General features: G+C 41.8%; 1 protein-coding gene and 1 long non-coding RNA gene across 2 annotated transcripts in view; both read right to left on the bottom strand.

Moving 5' to 3' along the window:
* The window catches only part of jade2 (jade family PHD finger 2), a 166506-nt gene extending 152538 nt beyond the window's left edge, over positions 1–13968 (bottom strand). Inside the window, exon 1 of the mRNA XM_061055388.1 lies at positions 13055–13968. The gene's annotated coding sequence lies outside the window, so the exon portion shown is untranslated. The remainder of the gene's footprint in view (positions 1–13054) is intronic.
* Positions 9791–11677, bottom strand: LOC132988176 (uncharacterized). The gene is made up of 2 exons (XR_009675791.1): positions 10112–11677; positions 9791–10046 (listed from the first exon to the last, which is right to left on the bottom strand). It is a non-coding gene; the product is annotated as an uncharacterized LOC132988176 (long non-coding RNA).
* Positions 13969–22317: the final 8349 nt, after the last annotated feature.

The following is a 22317-nucleotide window of genomic DNA, read 5'->3' as shown; positions in this document are numbered from 1 at the left end:
GGAGCTAATTAATTGGCTGACTATGACACTGCCGGGAGCACAGAGTCTGACTAAGCGCTTAAAGGGGACCACTCTCTGAAATGTGAAACAGACCGGGCCTGAGAAAACAAACGTATGTAGACTCTGAAACTGCAGGTGGGAGGGAAAACGCTTGTGTCAGCTATTTAACCAGAACACAGGATCTTAAACACAAACTTATGTCAGTAAAAAAAGAGGGTGAGCCTGAGCACAGAAACCCAGTTTGGATGTTGGAGGAGAGTCAGGTGAGAGTACTTTTCAAGGAGTAGAAATGTAGACTTGATGCCTGTTTCAGGGTGTGCTCACACTCACAGCATGTTTAGCAGCTCATTCACACTCTGGAGCTTTTCTTCTCCTTTTTTTTTTTTTTTTTTTTTTTTCTCATTTGGGCGTGAGGTGAGAACAATACAAGTAATGCACCTGAAAATCTCACAGTGTACTCAAAATCACCTTTTACATGTGCACAGTATTGTCCTGTATATAAATGGATGTTTGTTTTGAAGTCTTTTCGTTTTGGCAGTTTTTCCACAGGTTAGCGGCATAGAAGTTGGGACACTTCAAAACAGTTTTTTGAAAAGCAAAACGAATTATTTAGCACATTGATCTCATCATCTCAGTCTGTGCATGCCGATTGTTGCTGTGTGTAATGAGCATGCATCAAAAACAACAACGCTAATGGCAATCTTCCTGTTGCCTCTTGTTTGGTGAGCACTGCCCTGTCTACTTCCAACTCAAAAATGAAAAATGGAGCTACTATTGTTTGTGTTTATACAGTATGTACAATCACGCATCCCCTGGAACTTCTAGTCATTGATTGATAAAGTGTCAACAGGAATATTTTCGCCATCAAGTCACATATCCTCCGCCCATCCCTCTCATTTTCAGCTGCCGAGACCCTCACCCACGCATTCATCACCTCCAGATTAGACTACTGCAACAGTCTCCTCTACAGATCACCATCAAATTCACTCAAGAAACTCCAATACATCCAGAACTCCGCTGCTCGTCTCCTCACACACTCCCGCACCAGAGACCCCATCACCCCTGTTCTTCATGACCTCCACTGGCTCCCCATCCCCCAGCGTATCAACTTTAAAGTCCTCATCCTTTAAAGCCCTTCACAACCTGGCTCCCCCCTACCTGTCTGAGCTCCTCCACCGGCACACTCCCACCCGCACTCTCAGGTCTGCAGATGCAAACCTCCTGCCCCCCCCCCCCATCGGTCCTGGGGGTGACAGGGCTTTCTCCATTGCTGCTCCCACCCTCTGGAACTCTCTCCCAAAAAACATCAGAGACTCCCCCGCACTCACCTCCTTCAAGAAATCCCTCAAAACTCACCTCTTCATCACAACCACTAACTCCCACACTCCCACCCTTACATTACTTCTTCGCTGTACTGTCCTTGTCGTTTTTTGTTTTGTTTTATTGTTTTTGTCAAAGCGTCTTTGAGTTATCAGAAAAGCGCTATATAAAACCAATGTATTATTATTATTATAATTATCTGTTTTTGTGCTTTTTTGGATCCAATAAGGAAGGAGATATCTTTAACAAGGTTGTGGTAAAACAAGCAGGAAAGAATCCTTCTTGAAAAGGAACCGGTTTGGATGGGGCGTAAATGGGATATAACATAAATAAGTCCTCTGACAAAACCACTTGTGTCCCTGGATGGCAGATAAAAGTCTTGAAAATGGCTCAAATTCATCACAACTAGCCACTTAGAATAAACCTAAATTGTAAACAAACCCTCACTATTAGCTACTGATAATCCAATCAGCACTGCTGTTAGCACTGTTCCAAAAAAAGACTATCATTGGATCCAAACATTGTGTTGACAAGTGTCCAGGCCACATGTATGAGCATGTTTTGATCCCAAGATACAGAAGAGTTTGAAACAACTATCACTTATCAAAGCTATATTAATGCAGCCGATGTAAATTCATCTGTGTCAGGATGAAGCAGTCAGATTCCACTCCTCCAGATGATAATGATGAATTAAGTGTCATGAAAAAAAAAAAACGTCTTGACAGCAGCATGTGGTCTACCTCAGGCAGGAATACATGTTTTGAAAGTGTGTCACTTAAGTCAGATCAGACCTGTCAATCAAACAGTTTGACTGGGACAGAGATCTTTTATCGTCTAAGATTGTTCTGTTTCTGCTGTCTTCTTCTTCTTGTTAAGTTATGTCAGTTTCGTGATGCTTTCTTTGTACTATTCTTGCTCCTTTTTGAAAAAGTCACTGAGAGACCCAGTAGCACAGTTGTCAGTGATTCTCCTTTTTACAGGTTTATACGTATTTAATTAATCCAGTCAGGCTTTGATCCACATAATGCCTGAGTACAAAACATACAAAAGATGAACAAAGACGTCAGAAATGCAACAAAAATGCACCAAACTCAGATATTAGAAGCTGAAAAGTTGGAGAACTTGTTTGACAAATTTGTATGTATTAAGTTGCCAGTTTATTGACTGAGTTATACAAAAGCTAATTGTTTTTTACACTTTAACTGGCAGTAGATTCAGCCATGGCCAATTCATCAATCAGTTCAGGAAACTAGTAAAACAGAGGACAGTTTAATCATACAAACTTGTCAAAAGTTGTTCAAGTTGACAAACTTGTCTCAAAAAAACAGGATGTTTGCTGGACTTTCTGTTGTCTTTCTTCAAGCTTCCCAATCCATCCGACTGGCCGCCTCCCATTTGTCACCCTGTCCGTCCTTCTGTCTGCCTGTAAGCTTGCCATCTGTCTTTCTGTCTGTCTGACTGCTTGACTCTTTGCCTCTCTGCCCGGATGCCCATTTGCCTGCCATCTGTTTGTCTGTCTGCAAGTATGTCAGCCCTCTGCTTGTCTGCCTGTCTGTCTGCGCTCTCCCTGTGGATGACTGTGCATTTACTTCAGGAAAAACAGTGTTTTGGTTCTTGTCTTTTTTCAGCACTTTGCAGCACTTAAGGTCAGCTCACTACAACTGCTGCCATGATGGTGATCTATTATTAAGAGAGTGTAGCTGCACTGACCCAGCGGGTAACACACACTTATACACACACAGAGCTCTCTCGGGATGAGTAGGCAGTCTGGCTGTCAAGACATTAAGTGACTGGTGGAACATCTGGACACACCCACACAAACACACACAGGGATAGAGATGAAGATACACATATGGGTTGTTGTTTTTTTTTATCTATGATGCACGTAAAGTGTTTAAAAGGAATATCAGTCCTGCAGAAAAAGAAGGTTTTCTGCTGCCACATTTCAAGCAGACGAACAGGAACACAGTAGAATTACACAAGCATCAGCGAGCACAATCTGCAAAAGCAGAGCTGTTTGCCAATCAGCACACACACAAACACACAAACTAGCCAGTGCTCAGAGCTCCTTGAGGAGCCAGAGGTCAGTCAGTTTGATAAAGAATCCTTGCATATAAATTGCTTCATAACAAGCCATCTCTCTGAGGCAAGGCTGCATCTGTGTGTGCGTGCGTGTGTGTGTGTGTGTGTGTGTGTGTGTGTGTGTGTGTGTGTGTGTCCAGGGAGAAAATTTGTAGATCAGTGCATGTATTGTGAGTTTACTTCTGTTGTTTGTGCGCACATGTTTTTGTGTGTGTGTGTGTGTGTGTGTGTGTGTGTGTGTGTGTGTGTGGGGGGGGGGGGGGGGGTGGGTGGGCGTTCTATGAGTGAGTTGATGTAAAAGGGTAAGACCTGCTTGCCTGGGGAACAAAAAGTATTTAAAAAGTATTTCAATCCTTATCATCTTCCTAACCAGGGAAAGAGAGCGCTTCTCTTTCTTCTTCTTCTTCTTTCTTTTTCCCCTGTCTTGCTTTCTTCCCATTAATTTCAGGGCACTTGTGGCCAAGTGTTTTTTTTCACGCACCCCATGTACAGAGGCTGTAAGTCCTCAAAGTGGACGGCCCGGGTTCAAATCCAACCTGTGGCCCCTCTCCCGCATGTCATTCCCCACTCTCTCTCTCTCTCCATGATTTCCAACTCTATCCACACAAATCTTAACAGAAATAATAAATTCCACACATTCAATGTAACCCTTCCACCTTTGTTTTCTATATTTTAAAAGATGTTCTTTTTCCACTGCTGCCAACTACATCGTCCAGCAATTAAATGTTGCAGAGAAAGTTAGCTCTCTCGCCTGCTAGCCCATTACTTTACTTTCTAGCTTCCTGAATATTTCCTCTTCTTCTTGGAAAAAAAGAAGATATACAGGATGAGATGGGCCTGACTGGAGTGTGTCGGTGCTCTTCTTTGCATGTGTGCATGACTGTGTGGGTTGAGAAACACTTTTCTGTGCAGTGCCAAAGCTTTGTGTAAAAGTAAGACAGCAACACAGCAAGAAGGCATGCAGGGAAAACCGCAACAGTGAGCCATACACACGTCCAAGCCTATTTTTACTCTCTTTTCTTTCCGACTCCTACCCAACACTTCAAGCACACACACACACACACAGTTATTCTAGATGGCGTCACTAGAGGGAAGGTTGGCAAAGAGGTGCACATCGACAGGTTTGAAAGGTACAGAGAGAAAAAGCACAAAAGAAAAGAATCACAAAGATTTATAAAGTGAGGGTGAGAAGCAGTGAGAGAAAGAGAACAAAGAGAGGGATAGAGAGACACAAAAAGAGAGAGAGAGAGAGAGAGAGAGAGAAAGAAATAAAGATGGATGAAAGAGAGAGAGAGACAGAGGGAGATGGGAACATAGGGCAACCTTTATGAATGAGCTGAAATAATTCAAATGTCAGGGTGTATGTGTGGGTGCTCTTGGAATTTGCGTTCACCAATGTGTGATGTCGGACATCAAGAAATTACCTTTACATCAAACACATGCCCACATGCACACACACACAAGGCAAACATACATTTGACACATCACACACATCAAACATCGTCATCAGGGCCACGCAAACAGGTGAGCAAGAAAGAAGAGACAGAAACCTACTCAGACTGCAGCATGAAAGGTAGAAACACACATTCACATAAACACGTGTGTGTATGTGCTCTGTATTATGCATAAAATAAACAGAAATCCACTCTTCAACATCCTGTCGTTTCAAGAAGAAAACATTTATCTGGTGTCTGGATGGAGCTCTGCTGTTTAGGGACATGTTTTTGTATTCAGTTCTCTTATTTAGACGAGTCACTTGAAGTGTGTCACGATGATTCCCCATCAGTGGTTTACCTGACACTAAAATGTCAATTATCTCTGCAACACTTGAACTGGGTACATGTTACCTTTATAGAGAAACAGGAAGCAAGTACAACATGTACTTAATCAGGTTGTGTTTTTTTAAATTTCACATTAAAGATATTTTTGTGTTTTTCATTTGGCGCCGGTGGCCTAGTGGTTAGTTTGCTTGACTCGAGTACAGAGGCTGTAGTCCTCGAAGCGGGCAGCCCGGGTCCAAATCTGACCTGTGGCTTCTTTCACACATCTTTCTCCCCAGTGTCTGACTCTATCCACGGTCCTGTCCCTCCAATAAAGGCAAAACAAATCTTAAATAAATTGATATATTAAAAAAAAGATTCACGAAAGATGAACATGAATGGCTTGTCCGACTTTTAATAGACTGCTAAAATGTGAAATAGTAAGCAAAACACGCAATACATATTAAAGTTGGGCTTTTTTTTGGTTTATTTAATGGTGCATCTTGTTTCCAGCCTTGTGTGATGTCATGATAACCTGCGTCATCCCACATTCACAGAGTTAAAATAAGTTGTTAATAATAATGGTAAAAAAATAAAAAAATCACAAGATCCATCATCTGTTTCACCTCAAAGACCTTCACACCGAAAGCTTAATCAACAATAAATGAAAGATGATTTTGAATCGAATTGTGACCCCCCCCGAATCAAAATCGAATCATGAGATACTCGAAGACTCACACCTCCAGCGCTTCACTTCTCAGCAAGCAACTTGAATCTGTGCTCAGAGAGTTTACCCACATACACACCAACATCTTCTGACTGGAAGGCTCAGAGCCACTTAAGAGCAGTCATGAGTCACTCGCTGATATCACCATCACCATTCCCATCAGCCCTCTCCCCTGTGCCCCCTCCACCCCTCCTTCCCCGCTGATCACTCTGTGGGGATCAGCTGGATGGAAGAAAGCTTCTTCTTTATGTCCAATAAAGAAGGTTATTGTTTGTTTTTTTGGTACTGCTATCAGGGGAGAAAGGCTAACTGGATGTGAATTCAAACAGAAAGAAAGAATGAACGGTTTGTGGTAGCTGTAGCGTGATTTAAATGAAGACTTATGGTGCTATTAAAACATTTTAAAAACTTAAATGGAAAATTAAGGATGTTTAAGATTTTTTTCCCACACAAAAAAATCAGAAATGGCCGCCATAGGTGGCAGGCCCCCAATAGCCAGTAAGGGACAGTCAACCGTAGCTACCTGCCTGCCACCGCTTAAGAACCGCAGCACAACACCAGGGAAGCCAGGATTGACAAAGGAAGCACTAAGTAGAGGAAGCTCTCAGTCCCCTAACTACCACTTCTGATTTCTAACAGTTTCTCTTTTTGTTACCTGAAAAAGTAGCAGAGAGAATCACTCCCATGATTCCCCGCCAACCCTCGACGTCATCTTTTGTTAATTTTTTGATTGAGAGCCCCCTGGTGGCGGAATTTACATACTGTGCCTTTAAGTGATATCAGGAAAAATTCAGGAGATAATTACAAGTGATGAAACAAAGTATCAGGCAAGTGAAGAAGTGGAGGGAATAAATTGATGTCAGGAGGAAGTATATATGAAAACTATCTCGCCGAAGACATACTCATACTGTAATATATGGTACACAATATGTACACACATGTGCACAACAACCGAAGACGTGTCGGGCCAAACAAACGAGCCACAGAAATCAAATAGATTTCCTTTATCACCTTGCTGGCTCCAGCCACCAGAACATTAACACACTATTTATTGATGCTGCCACTGCTCCTGCTGCTGCCGCTGCATCATGGGAGCAGGAACGAGAGAGCGAAAAACAGGAGAGAGGGAAAGAATTAATGAATAAAAAAAGGGGGAAAAAACAGGGAGCGAAGAGGCTGAGGTCCAAATAATTTTCTTGCTAAGCCTTGCGCTCTGTCTCCTGAAATCTGCTGACAAACAATGCAGGAGGTGAGTCGGAGCCAGTGGGGCTGGGGCTCTGCCAACGAGCCAGGAGGAGGGAGAGCAAAAGGGGAGGACAGGTGGGAGGAGAGAGGGACGGGGAGAGACGGAAACAGAGAGAGGGATGGAGGATTGATGCATCGCTCCTGTCTCCACTGCCATCAGGAGCTCATTAGCTCCTGGAAAGGAGTAAAGTAAGGGATGAAAGGGGACAGAAAGATGGAAGATGAGCCCTCTAACCCTTTTCCTCCGGCGACCCTTACAAACATCTCCCTGTTTACCTACCTGCACCTCCCCTCCTCCACCCCCCCTGTCGACTTTCATTCTATACTCTCTGGGTCTCCTCCTCTGCTCTACCTTCTGTCCCTGCTAGTTTCACCTTACCTGTCCTCTCATTTATCACCTTCACCTCTTCTCTCTATCCCTCTCTACATATTTAACCCCCGCTTTAACCATTTTCATACTCTTTCCTTTCGTCACTTTATATGCATCAACCTTTACTTTTTTTTTTTTTACTATCTGAAGAGAAACTTTGTCCTTATGGTGCCGAAACTCAGTAAAGTAAAAAAAACAACCCAATTCCCCTGAAATCTCTGCTCTCATGCCTTCTTTAATTCATGTTGATGTATTCCATGGTTAAAGTTAAGAGCAAATATAATCCTGCAGGATTGCACCGTTAAACATTTCCATCTCAGAGCACCGGGTGTTCAAACAGCAGAGGAGGGCCTGACATACTGTTTCAGTCTGTTGTTTACTCACCCACTCTCTCCCCACAAACATAAATGCACCAACTCCTGAAACTCTTCCCATCAGGAGCTCAGGCAGCATCTGTCAGAGCCTGTCCATCACTCTGCATCCACAGAGATGGAGTAGGTAGACGGGGGGGGGGAGGAGGGGTTACAGTCAGATATATGAAGATAAAAGTAGAAAGTATCTTATGGAGTAAATGTTTCTGGAACTTCTCTCTCTCTCTCTCTCTCTCTCTCTCTCTCTCTCTCTCTCTGATTTCCGATTCTATCCACTGTCCTAGCTCTCCAACAAAGGCACAAAAAGCCAACAGCACCTGACTGATGCAAAACAAACCTTTGCACCACAAAGAACGGTGCGACAAGTGATGGCAGGATAACGCTAGACACAGCGTGTGGCAGGGCAGCTGACTCCAGTCTGTTACCTGCTCTGACACTCTTCTCCAGTAATGAAGCAGCGAAGTACAGTAGACGTCAACCATTCTGAAGCAGACTTTATTCAGTTTCTGCTGCTGGACTTAGTGGTGTGCTGGGATGTACAATTGATTATGAGCAGGGCATGCAGCATTATTTAGGTGGCGAGTTGAGTTTGAGTATTGGGAAAGCATTCAAATCAGTCTCAAGTGAACTCTAGCAGTAGAGTTGAATTTTAAATCCACAATGTTGAGATCACAAATGGGCAGTGGCTTTTTTCTGCCCAAACCTACCAGAAACCACGTTTAAAAGTTTGTATTGAACCCCGCAATTCCATTTAACAGGAATTTAAAAAAGAGAACAACGAAACCCTCAGAATGGAGAAGCACCAGAAAAACAATAAAACCCTGATCACAAGCGATCTACAAGGACATAGATATCATCTCAGCCACTTTATAACACGTACAGAGGTAGTCACACATTAACAGCGGTTTATGTTTCAGTAACGAGAGAAATTGAGAATACATGAAATAAGAATAAAAAACTGAAACATAAGCTTAGTGGGATATACTCGCAAATGATATCACTTTCAACTCCGTAGTAACAACATAAGATTCACCGTGAACTACGACAGAAACTGGATCATTAATTTGATGTGAAAAACCATCTGCTGCAACAGAGCAGTCATTGCTCTTATTCAGTCAGCGAGGGTCACATTTAGCAGGAAAAAGACTCATGAGGCGCATTCCAGTTAATCCAGCAAAAACCTTTGTGAGAAAATATGTGCACCTCTTCCTGCCTCACACATGATGTGTGCAGGTGTGCAGACTCTGCAATTATCCCTTACTAACAAGGCAGAGGCACAGCAGCACTGGGGACAAAAAATGTCAGAACTGAACCACTCTCTCCCTCCCCATGAAGTCTGACGTCACCTCCTGCCCATTGAACAGCAGGTTAGCAAGTGTACACACACACACACACACACACACACACACACACACACACACACACACACACACACACACACACACACACACAGTAAGAACTTACTAATGAGGCTGGGCCACAGCAGGGTCATCGACAGAGAACAAACACTGACAAAAGGCACATGGGCTAATGCATACAATCATGCCTGCAGCCTTCAATCCAACACATGTTAGGTTTCATGTTGCAAAACTTGACAGACATGCACGTGAGGAATCCAAAACAATACCAAAGACTCACAACAAAACATGAACGCACAGCTGAGACATAGAGCAATACGTTAGTGATATTAATCAGCCAAGACTTGACTTTACTGTGCTGCCAAAAAAAACTCCCAATATGAATTTATTCTGAAAAATCGGACAGATGTTCAAGAATATTTATACTTTTCATGAATTAACTGCAGTAAGTCCAGAAAAAAACAATGAGTGCTCTTATCTTAAATATTACAGAGACTGTTTAAAACAAATTCAGTTCTGATTACATAAAAGGATGAAGTATTATAACTCACTCTTTCGTGTGTTTACATGTTCTTAATTCAGTGACAGATTTAAATTTGATCTAATAAAGCATAAATATGTTTTTTGCTAAGAGTTTGCGAGAACAAAAATGGACATCTTCAAACAGATGTTCCAAAACCCAACAGTAAATATGAACTGTGTTTATTACATTGTAAGCCTAGCCGTAGTGGGTTACAATTACACTGTGGACAAACTGAACCATCAAAGGCTTGATATTTTGGATATTTTTCATATAAAGCATCCTTTTTTCCTCTTTATTTTCTTACCCCTCCTCCTCCCCTCGCTTCTCCGTGCCATATTTATGACATATTTTTGACATAAACCCTTCATTCATTTTCTTAATTGCTAAACATGTTTCAAACATTCAGCTTTATTTACATGTTGTTTGGGTCGACATGGACATGTTACGCTAAATTTTGATTTTTTTTCACATCTTTGATGATTTAAATATTACAAATGATATTAAGAAAATGGTTTAATGATCAATCAATAAGTAATCATAAGGTGCAGACCTACATGTGGACCTCAGGGACAAAAGCCCTAAAACCATTACATATTCATTCGGGATACTTCATGACCAGATGCAGTAGAGGTTACTGTAATGTGCTTGATTATAGATATTCAGGTCTAACACATTTTTTTTTTGATACGGTAAATTAAATGTTTTTCTTGCTTTTTCTCCCTATAAGAAAATCAAAATGTCTTGGATCAGATTTAAGAAATATCAGGTTATGCTTGACACACAAGCTCACAGCACACGAGCTGGTCAGGAAGTTAGTAAGCAGAGCAGAGAGCAGCAGAGAGCTGGTGACATGACAGCTAGTCAACCTGCAGGAAGCTGCACTCACAAAAACACACAATTACAGTTGGTGTGACGTCAACGCTCCATTCATTCATCCCCCCCCCCCCCTTCTCCTCCTCCTCCTCCTCACTACGTAGCTGCTAATGCGATACAACACGTCACGTGGGGGTCCTTACCCCCTTTTCCAGCCAATCACAGTTCAGCGCTTAACGCAGCAGACACAAATACACTCAGACACCAAGCTACACCCCCGCCCGTACACACGTGTGTGTATGTACACATGAGGCTTAACAGGTCTGTGGCTTGGGTTACATATGACATACTGTACACACACACACACACACACACACACACACACACACACACACACACACACACACACACACACACACACACACACACACACACACACACACACACACACACACACACACACACACACACACACACACACACACACACACACACACCTACTGACTGTCCTCCTTAGACCGATAATGGTTGAAAAATTCTACTGAGACATGATGAGAGGAAAAGATGGGATGGATAAGAGAGGTTGGGGAGTTATAAGGCAGTAAAAATAAGGATAGAAGATGATGAAATGGAAGTATGGATGGAAGAGGAAATACATTATTGAAGCGTCTTAGCTGGAAAGATGTGGTCGAAAACATGAACAGATGCAAAAAGAAAACAGCTCTCTCATCCCTGCTCACTTGCCTTGTAAACAACCACTGTATCTAGGCAAGGGAGAGGAGAGAGTGGTAGAGAGAGAAAGAGAGCGAAAGAGAGAATGAGTGAGTGAAAACAAGATAGCACTGCATCAGGAAAGATATGAAAATCAGAGGGGGGGGGGGGGGGGATGGCGAGAGAGTTTTTAAGCCCCCACTCACCATGACTCATCTACAGCAGGAGGAGGGTTGTGTGCATGTGTGTGTATTGGTGTGCATTTCTGTTAGAGTTTGTTCAGAGTTTGAAGAGCATGGTACATGCATCTGTTGTTGAATATGTGTTTAGAGTGTGCATGTGGCATACAGCAATGTTGGTGTGTGTACAAAATGATGATTAGGTGTGTGTGTGTGTGTGTGTGTGTGTGTGTGTGTGTGTGTGTGTGTGTGTGTGATGGTTGGGGGAGAGGGCGGGGGGGGGGGGGGGGGGGGGGGGGGCACTGCTGTCACAACTGGGAACATTTAACAAGTCCCCAGACAATCCCAGCTTAATTGATTCAAGGCTGGAGCCAGTTCAGCTTCGATGTGCCATCGAAAAGTGTTTTGAAAAAAAACTGGATAAACTGCTCCATTCAACATTAATAGGGCAGAGATAATGTTCTTTAGAGCATCTCCAGGCAATCGCAAAGAGTAGGTGGCAACAACATGCCTTGGAAAAAAATCACACCAGATATAAATGCCCCACTTCATCCAGTTCCTCCATTCCTTCCATCCTGGTCACATCGCACTGCAAGCTACTGCAGCCACACTAACTTCCTGTTTAGTTGTTGTTGTTTCCAGGTGAGGATGCAACGCAGAGCTCTGATTTTCAGGAGGTAAACAACAGCCACTCCCCCCTCCTCTTCCTCCACAGCCAGCCAGAAACCAGGAGGAGGAGGAGGAGGAGGAGAGGGTGAAGGAGGCAGAAGAGAGGAGTTGCTCTAATTCGTTTATGTGTGTGGATGCGTGCTCAGCCTCCCTAAAATAAAAAAAAATAAAAAACAGATCGAGCTGATCCCCTCTGGTTTCCTTTACCCCTCATTTACCAAGCAGTGAAGAAAACCCTGCAGCTCCCCCAGAGATTACGAGCCATTTGGTGGCACCATCCAGCACGCAGACCTGCTGCTCTCATCGTCACTTCTGTGTCAAGTAGCCTACATGTGTAAAAAAAAAAAAAAAAAAAAAAAAAAATGCACAACATTGTTTGCTTTTACATTCGGCTGCAAGTTTCTACTCGCATTCCTTGCTACGCCGCTGAAAATGACCCCATTTGCAGCAATTACGCGCAAAAAATAACCCCACTTGGACTCTCTCCAACTACCCGCTCGCGTACTTTGATTCCCACCGGGGGCGCGTTCACGTTACATTTTGCAGCCAAGTTTAACCAGTTAAATTTCATCTGTGCATGCGTGCAAGGACTGTGGCTTCAAATGTGTTATTTGTCTTTCCTTCACTGCGACACATAAAAGACGACCACTCAATCTCTCACACACACACACACACACACACACACCCCCTCCTCCCTTCCTCCACTGATCCACATGCACCGCTCAGCAAGCCGCTGACTGTGACTGACAAGCCCGCTGCAAAAGTGCGTACAGAGCCGCTGCTGCCGCTAGCCTAGCCCTGGTAGCACTTGCATCAGCAGCAGAAGCGGCAAAGTGGACTTCAGTGGTCCTACAGCCCTCCCACTTTTTAATAGCATCGTTTTATCTGTTTGAGTACATGTTTTTTGGGTTGTTTTTTTTTTTTACCTTGATTGCAGTCAGCTTCGGGTGCAGATACGTCCTCAATCCTGGACGGCGCGGGATTCCCAGAGATTAGGGGATCATTGGGAGCCAGGCACATGTAGTTTCACAGTGTAGGGTTTTAGCTGTGCACTAGTTCACTGTGCCCACCCGGTGCCTAGCTGTGCTGCTAAACAGCCCCGACTCTGAATCCACGTTGGGGTGACAGGACGGTCCCTTCTCCTGCCTCCTTCCCTTTCGTCCTCCTCGCGGTGCGTGTTGACAGCCCTGCAGGAAAAACCGGAGTCCAAAATCCCAAATAAAGCCGAAACAAGAGTGGCAGCCAGGCTAAGTTAAGAGGCCGTTAGAAGTCAACAAAAACAAACCGTGCTGCTGTCGTCGCTGGTCCCGCTGCTGCTCACAGTTTAGCAGGCTGCGAGGTGCGCACAACACACCGCTCACAGGAAATCATGTCGCATTTTGCAAAAGCAGTCCAAACGTGGTGTCAAAATCCGCCTGTGCTCTCCTCTCCAGTAGGTCTACCAGCGGTGCGGGAGGGGGGCACGGAGAAGCGAGGGGAGGAGGAGGGGTAAGAAAATAAAGAGGAAAAAAGGATGCTTTATATCCAAACGATGAGTCAGAAGAAATTGCAAGCCAGTTTCGCAATGTCCCTCCTTCAAAAAGAAAACATCCAGCTCTCTCCGTCTTCACTTGCTGCTGTGCTTCCACTCCTTTAACCCGACGTGCACAGTAGGCTACTTGCACACCGGTCTGCACTAATGCACAGGCGGGTCTCCTCCTGCAGCCTCTCTCCCCGAACACCTTCAGAAAATAATAGACAACACAGTGAAAAAAACAGCTCTCCTCATCAGCTCGAAAACTCTTTTGGCGCCATATTTATGGCGTACTTTCAATTCACTGTTACCGCAAGCTGCACTTCCTACTCTGACAAATGCAAGATCACTGCGCCTCTGAGAGGAGAGGATGGGGATTGAACTTCTCATATTAGACTGTATGTGGTTCAGGCTTACTTTGGGGGGGGGAAGTTGACATTGCACATACGAATTAAAAACCTATTATTGCAAACAATTTGTGTTTGTTTTTTTCTAATTCAAAATCAGATGCAGATTTATTTCTGGAGAGTAAAACATTAAACGTAGGCATAGATAAAAATGCATTTTCAGAGTACAATTTTAAGAATATTTATTTCAGCCCCTTAGGAAAATTCAATTCAATTGAATTCAAGGAGCCTAATTGTCCTGAGATAATCTGCGGATTATTTTAGCCTATTTTGTTAATGTTGGCCTATAAACAGTTCGGGACAAAGTGGTTTCTGAACAATTTTTACATTAAAGTATTGAGATGAAATTAAAATGTGAAAACAGTTACCAATTTCAGAAATGCCTCTGATATCTTCTGAAATTTGCTTGTACTTATCTGATACCACCCAAAAGCTCAACTTGTTTAACCCCCCCCCCCAAAAAAAAAAAAACAGTAGCTGCAATTACAGTCTAGTTAGTGAATTTATTGACACCAGGACCACAGAGCGAGGAGGAGTAGAGACAGAGGGCCGTCTGCAGCCAGTAGTACTTATAATTACGTAGGTATATACCTATTCTGCTTGCACTATGTGTTAGTGCCAAAAGATGAACTGACTTTGGGTGAAGTAACAACAGTGCAGGGCTAGATCTAGTTTAAGCATCACAAACGGTATCAAGAGGAAAAAAGGTATCAGAACACGTCTAATGCAAAAAAAAAACGAAAACTACACCTTAATCATCCTTTTTTTCACGATTGGCATGTTACTGGGCGAGTAACAAACTCATTTAAAACTTTAAATATGTTCTGTCTTGTACCGTTTCTATCTGAACTCCTCTTTTTAAAAGCACTGATTAATTCTCTGCATCACCAACTTCTGCTGTCAAAATAATTGGCATCTTCTTCTGCTCAAAGTGAAAGCCTGCGTTTGCACTTACTTCTGAAAGTGATAATATCTCCCCACCAGTGATTGATTTGCTTGCACCGATCCAAAGGGAACAGTTGGCAAGTAAATTACCTTCCTTCACATTTTCTCTAAAATCTATATTTAAAGGGGAGGAGGGTGTTTGATCAATGTGTAATCCACTCCCATCCACTGTCTCTAAATCACTGTCCTCTGCCTGTTATCAAGCTGAGAGACATTTTCTTTTCTCACAACATCTTTCTTCCCCATGAAAACTTCTCCGTCTCATTAAGGGTGTTCAGGTTTTAGCATTGCATCTCAGCATCATCGAAACAAACTCAATTCATCCCTTATCATTTAAAGATGTCTATTCAGTACACAGAGATGCAGAGCCAGCAGGCACACCAAAATTAAGGTCATTTGGATGAACAAATGGGACAATCCTACTTTATCAAACACACAGACCTGCACACACACACACTCTTCCAAAGCCCTGACATGCATAGGAAAGACTGTCAGGTGCACAAATGATCATATCAGCTGTATCAGGTGTCACTCAAAGAGTGAGGAAAGCAAAGGGAGAAAGGGGGAGGAAAAGAGGGTGTGATGCTGTTTTACACAAAGTGAAATGAGGCAGTGAAGGACACAGAGGAGGGAGTTCTCTGGCACACATTCAAATGCAACAGCAGCATCTCACAGCTCATCCTCGCCTCTGTCTCCCCCACACTGGCACAGGCAGGTAGGTGGCTGTGCCCCCTAAGGAAACAGCCCATGACCCTCTCCACGGTCGGTTTTAATGTGAGCTAAGGCCATTTTTTTGTGAAATGAGATGCAAGCTGTGAGTTTTTTTTTAGGATGTAGATCCTCACAGATCTGGGTCAAATAGTGGTTGTGGTTTATATTTAATCTGCTGGATGCACCAGATGGGTGGGGTTCACAGCTGCAGAACATTTCTGACTTTGCTTAAGGTGCTTCATGCAGCACATTGTCAAATAATGGCGGCTGTTGTTCTGCTGCTTAAGTGATAGTTTTACTGTTAAAACCCAAAGTACATATCGGTGTACTAACCCACTTATATAAGAAATCTGAATGCAGGAGTTTATGCCTAGGACGGTATTTATACCTAATTATTTAACAGTTTTGTACGTAAAAAGATCTGAAAGCTTCTTTAACCATTGCAGTGAGCCAGTTCACCTGACCTACAATCATGCAGCTAAATGGAATTCAGCCAATACTACTTTGTCAAAGCACAACTCCCCTTTTCCTGCTGAGAGAAGTCAAAATGAATTTCTGTGGAAAGGTTTGGACGTGTGTAGATCATGACTGTCAACATGATTATTTTACACATTTTGAACCACATGGAATGGTACATCTGCGCAGGGTTTTTGTCTTGAATTACATAAGCACTGCTTTTCCATGAACCGTTGAAAAAACGACCAACTCCACGACGAGGAACTGTGTAGTTGTGCAGGTATGTGTACTGTACATGTGTACTGCACTGTACATAATACACATACCTGCACTATGTAGCTCCTCTTGTACATCTTCTATTATATATATATTTTTTATCATATTCTATTTAAGCTGTCAGCAGGAGCTCTGCTGTTTTTATAGTTCCTTTGTTAATTGTTCTGCACCAAAACACCAAGTCTAATCTCTGGTATGTGTAAATGTACTTGGCAATAAAAAAACGATTCTGATTCTGACCAGCACTCAAAGATACATGATTCAAATCTCAAGTGAAACAGCTATGTTTGTCAGGATGTTTTTCAAACACTTTTATAATGTTCAAATACAGATGAGCCATGTTTAAGAGTCATCAGCACAACTTCACATTACAACTACATCACTGTAGATAGAAATGATTACATGTTGAATACATTTGTGAAACGTAGAAAGCTTTGTAAATGTATTTTATTGTATTCTCAGATTTTAAATGCTTCATTCAATATAACGTTACAACCATGGAAGCTTGTTATTGAGGACACTTTATTTATCCCAGAGGGCAATTTGGTTCCTTAGTCCACACAGACCATTCATACACTGAAATGTGTTGTTGTTTTATACACTGATGTAACAACTTGGTCTGTGTTGTTGTTTGTGAGTCAGATCCAAATCCAGTCTAATTCTAGAATCATCTTTGGCCAACTGCAATTCACCAAGTCTTTCAAAATTGTATTTACATTTTTTCATAATCCTGTTTTAAAACAAACAAATAAGCAATAAAAAATAGACCTACAAACATCACCAAAAGCATGAACTCCGAGCTGTAGATAATAAAAAACATACTGCACTGATCTTTATCACATGGGAAACTCTGCTATGGTACATTTTTTTTATGTAGCATGCTAAAACTGAAAATACCTTCACAGAGACACATGACTTGGCAAAGCGTGGCTGCTCCTTTTATTTGTTTTACAGACGGCGGCTGCAGGAAATCTGTGACAAAAAGCACAAAATGGACAAATGCAACAATTTGATTCCCTTCACGCTTAATTCCTTTACACCCCCTGGTACTTCCAAGTATCTTTTTTTTTTTTTAAGTACTGAAGTCAAGTTAATTGTGTTTTCTAAAGCATTGGACAAACACGCATCTTTACTTCTATATGCCTGTTTAAGTTGCTGGTTGTATCGCTCAGGATTTGGCAAATTCCACAATAACCACACACTACAGCATCAGCCAACATTTTTCCATGACATAAGATTTCAATAACCACACATTCCAGGAAATAAGAGCAATATGTGAACACAGAGATGACAGTATTCATCTAGTGTGTGGTGGTGTTAGTACACTGCAGTGATTCAACTGACTGGAGGCATGCACACACGGTATCACGGCCCAAATATCCATGTCAGCTGCAATCAGGCCAATAGATGGGTATATATAGTGATTTTTTTTGGACAATAGGTCAGAATGAAGGACCTGAAATAGCTGACAGGACCTGCTGCTCCAGCACCCCACAATGTCAGGAGCACTAGTTTTAATTAGTCTAGGTCCCAGGGTGGCACCCTACATTTATCACTTTGGTCCAAGGCCTACATTTTTTAAGTGAACCCTCCTTTATGAAAAGCTACTTTTTTTTTTACAACTTGTCACTTTTGCGAGTGAGTTAGAGACAAGTTGAGCAGCAATATAAGCAGGTTAGTCATTCTACTGTACCTTTCTTTACCTTACTGTACATACTGTATGTTGAAGCTTGAAATGTTTGGTGTTTGTCATAATCAATATGCCTTCAGAAGCTGCTGAGAAATAGCACACTTGCTATCTTGTGGTTATTGATTCTCAGTTTTCAGGGCATTGTGGTTGTGGTTGTGGTTGTGGGGGCAACATTTTTGATCTTTTCATAGGGCCGAGAATTCCTGGTGATGCTCCTGCATGTAGATAAGAAATGGTTTGACCCCCTATCTGTGTACAGCAGGTTAGAAAAGATGGTAAAGTGTTGTGCAGTTGAATCAAAGTTGTGGTCACAGGTTGGGTTAGGTTTAGCCAGAAATATGACTCCATAATGATAAGGAAAAAATCAGGGTATAACTACTTAATAAGGTTATGGAGCAAATGTTGCACTTTTTTTCATTTGCCCCTGATGGACAGCATATTCTACCTTCTTAAAATCTTGGTGAAATGTATCCTTAGACCTGAATATTAAGATAAAGTATAGTATATATACATGTTAAACTAAAGGAAGCACATGCTGCCTCTTCTTCAGCCCTGAACACGTTTGCAATGATTGAAAAACTACCGTCTCTGGTGCATGTTCCATTCTCCTCTCAGTAACCTTGGTATCCACACACTTCACAGTGTGTTCATAATTTCTCATTGGCACTCTTTAAGGACTCGGCTCTAAGGGTGCCTGTTGTCTCTGTGTTTCCTAATCATAGTTTTCTCCTGAGTAAGCATACATTAGGTGACTCATCAAGAACGGCTGTGTGCCAGAGCTGGCTGGAAGGCAGTGTATTACTTCAGCATCAGTGTATATTTCAGGCAGAGTGAGAGGGTCAGGGAGACACCATAAACTTAATGGGTTCGTTCACTCAATAAAGCAACAACTTGTATGACTTGGAAGCCGCCCAAAATGTAACACACTCAAGAGTGCCACTGGTGTTTTTTCTAGAGGAGCTTGAGAAGAGGTGAGAGGTGTTTTTATGTGTGTAGAGAAGTTGACATATGATCATGTGATTATCAAGAGACATAGCCTGTACCCTCACATTACTTCTTTATACACGATAGAATAAACATGCATGAATTACTTACTAACAGGACTGTTAGCTAGTACACTAAGTGGCTGCCTGCTTACAATAGCTATTGACTGATGATGGCAAACAGGTTATCAAGTGAATTTAAAAAAAATCATTTTGGTTTTGGGGCTTTTCATGCCTAGGACAGCAAATAGTCAGAAATCTAGGAGGGAGAGAGTGTGTGAAAGGAGTCACAGGTCGGATTTGAACCTGGTCCACATGCTTGGAGGACTATAGCCTCTGTACAGGGGGTGCATGCCATAACCACTAGGCTATACCGGCGCCCTCATCAAATGTTGTTTAACCTGTTTAACCTGTAGATATGGCTGGATGCCCTCCCTGATTTATTTTTTAGCAATTTACTTTTACTAGCTGATCAATTTCAGACAGATTGAGGAGTAGTAAAAATATATTGATTTTTTCAAATTACCTTTGTTTCACAACCTTTGTGTGTCTCTTGTATTAGCGTCTTTGCATTAACCCACAAAAGAGGAAAAGTTGGGTACGGAGGTTTGGTGCATACATTCAATGTGCAGATGGAAGATTCAGACAGCATCAAGTTGCTGCCTTTACTGAGTTTGTTCATGTCTCTCCTCTCTGTGGTGTATTGTTTAGAGCATCAGAAGAGAAAAGCCTGTTGGGAAAAAGTTTAGAAATCACTTGATGTAAATTGACACTGCAGGAAAGTAACATTACACTGTCCAGAGCTCCGTGGAAAACAGGACGACATGGAAAAATGTTCAACAGTCAAGGAGAGAACAAGTTTCAATACCAACAGCTTTTTAAAAACTAAAACCTACAGACACACCTTAAATTATACAATATCATGACGCATCACAGAGATTATTTAAAACAAATGTTATGTTTTATAAATGTTATCAGAAATCCTTTTTTATCTGGAAAAACAAAGCTCAGGTTGTTACTTTTGTATGAGAGTGACTTGTTTAAAGTGAGTAAAACCTGACACTTAGATGCTTTTTACCTACAGCAACAATGTCACACATGATGATAACAAATATGACAGAGGTGCAACACTGATTTGTCCTCCTGTTCTCAGGGTTGCTCGTTAAACACTGCACAGACATTTTTTCATCTCTTCATGTTCCACTGTTGTTTCAACACGCTCACATATTCTGTGGCTTAGTCACCACTGTTTCCTCGAAAACACTTTGAGACTGAATTTCTAAGGAATAAGATGGAAAGGCAGGAGGTCTAGTTATCTGCTAACCTTTTTTAGAGTGTACAGCCTTTCTAAAATGCTGTATTAATGTTACAAATGAAAAGCTCATATATGATTGTCTGCACTTTTTCCTTTAAAAAGCTTGTGGGAACTCCTATTTGTGCACATTATTCACTATTTAAACGACCATCTCTCGCTGGTCAATTGTTTTACATGCAATAAAAAACAAAAATGTAATGAGATCAACAAAATAGTTTAGAGTAAATATTTAGATGCCTCAGAGTCTTTTATAGAAGAGGAGAATTTAGTTTGAGTTGACAGCACATCACAGAGACCAAGCCCTGAATTCTATTCCTCAGTTGGAACAATGTGACATTAAATACAGTTTTTCTCTGCTGTGGAAACAAAACAAGCGACAAAGTAGTCAGTTGATCTGTTTGTCTGTCCGTCTCGCTCTCTGTCGTGTCCGTCTGTCTGTCTGTCTGTCTGTCTATCCGTCTGTCAGTTTCGATCTGTCCATCTGACTGACTTCATTTTGGCTTTCCTTCCTCTGGAATCCCTCTGCATATCAATGACTTCATGTCAAAACAAGCCCAAATCCCTCGCTCTGCTGTATGTTTTTTCTTGTGTGTCCGTGTGTGTCCGTGTGTGTGTGTGTGTGTGTGTGTGTCTCCGTGTGTGTGTGTGTGTGTGTGTGTGTGTGTGTGTGTGTGTGTCTCTGTGTGTGTGTGTGTGTGAACTGAGTCTCTTGTGGTAGTGTATGCACAGTGCAGTGTACAGAGAACAAAAACAAGCTGTTGGTATTAGTGTGTCTGTGCATATACGTGTGAGCCTGAATGACTGACTATCCATTTTTACACAAACCTTTCAGGTTAAAGGTCCAGTGTTCCTCTGATCATGTCCAAGGCAGGACAGAGAGAGAGACAGAGAGAGAAATATGTCAGTCAAAGAAGAAGAAGGCAAAAATAAAGTAAAATAAAATAAGTGTATATGGGAGTGTGTCATTGAGATTTCATCATGACACTACCTTTATTGTGAGTGTGATATCTTCTAGCAAAGCATTTATTTGGCCTACTGAGACACTGTTTGTTCATTGATTAGAGTCTTTATGATTAGCTTTTATTGGGGCTTTTCCTGCTTTGACAAGTCAGATTCTGAATACCTCAGACCAACCAACCAACCATTTGGCAAAAATCTGAATTTTATTTGAGTTTATTTTATGGCACTGAAAGAAGAGCTAATTGTAATTTAAAGTCTCTTCTAGGTTGAAACTGCAACTACTGTATATGACCTTTGAAAAATAATAACTCTCTTATTATAACATATGACTTCTTATTTGGAAATCGGGCTAGCAAAATTATTTAAAAAATGTATTGTGTGTATCATGTATGGTTCAAGTAAAGTAAGCATGGTCAGTCCAAGTTAACAGGAAAAAAATAACTGTGAAGGCATTGAAGTAGGCTACATTGTAGTTATTCAATATCATACACATTCCAGTACAGTGTTGTTTTACAATAATTTAAAATTTAACAAATGACCAGGATATCTAATCTAACTAAATATAATAACCAACATAATGCCATATAAGGGTATAATTCTCTTGTTGAGTTGTATAAGGTTACATTTGCTTTTTTAAACTGTTAATCTGTACTGAAATATAAAATTGGTTGAGAAATATTGGATAGTTGGATTTCAAGAGTAGTGAGGTCTATATCGAGGATTTGAATCCTTTCAGCCGCACTTTGCAGTTAACAATAGTAATGCTACATATTTTACACAGGTGTATATTTGATTAATCATCTCATTGCAGCTTTATTTAGGCCGAACTCTTCCAGGTACAAACCTCTGCAGCTCTGAGCGCCACCGCTGCGTGGCGCTGTTTGAAACGTGCTGAGGAGAAAATAACGTCAGGGTCCCGCTTCGTCCACCGGA

This window comes from Labrus mixtus, chromosome 14, assembly GCF_963584025.1.
Source record: "Labrus mixtus chromosome 14, fLabMix1.1, whole genome shotgun sequence".
Classification (NCBI taxonomy): domain Eukaryota; kingdom Metazoa; phylum Chordata; class Actinopteri; order Labriformes; family Labridae; genus Labrus; species Labrus mixtus.
This window is presented reverse-complemented; position numbering and strand designations above follow the sequence as displayed.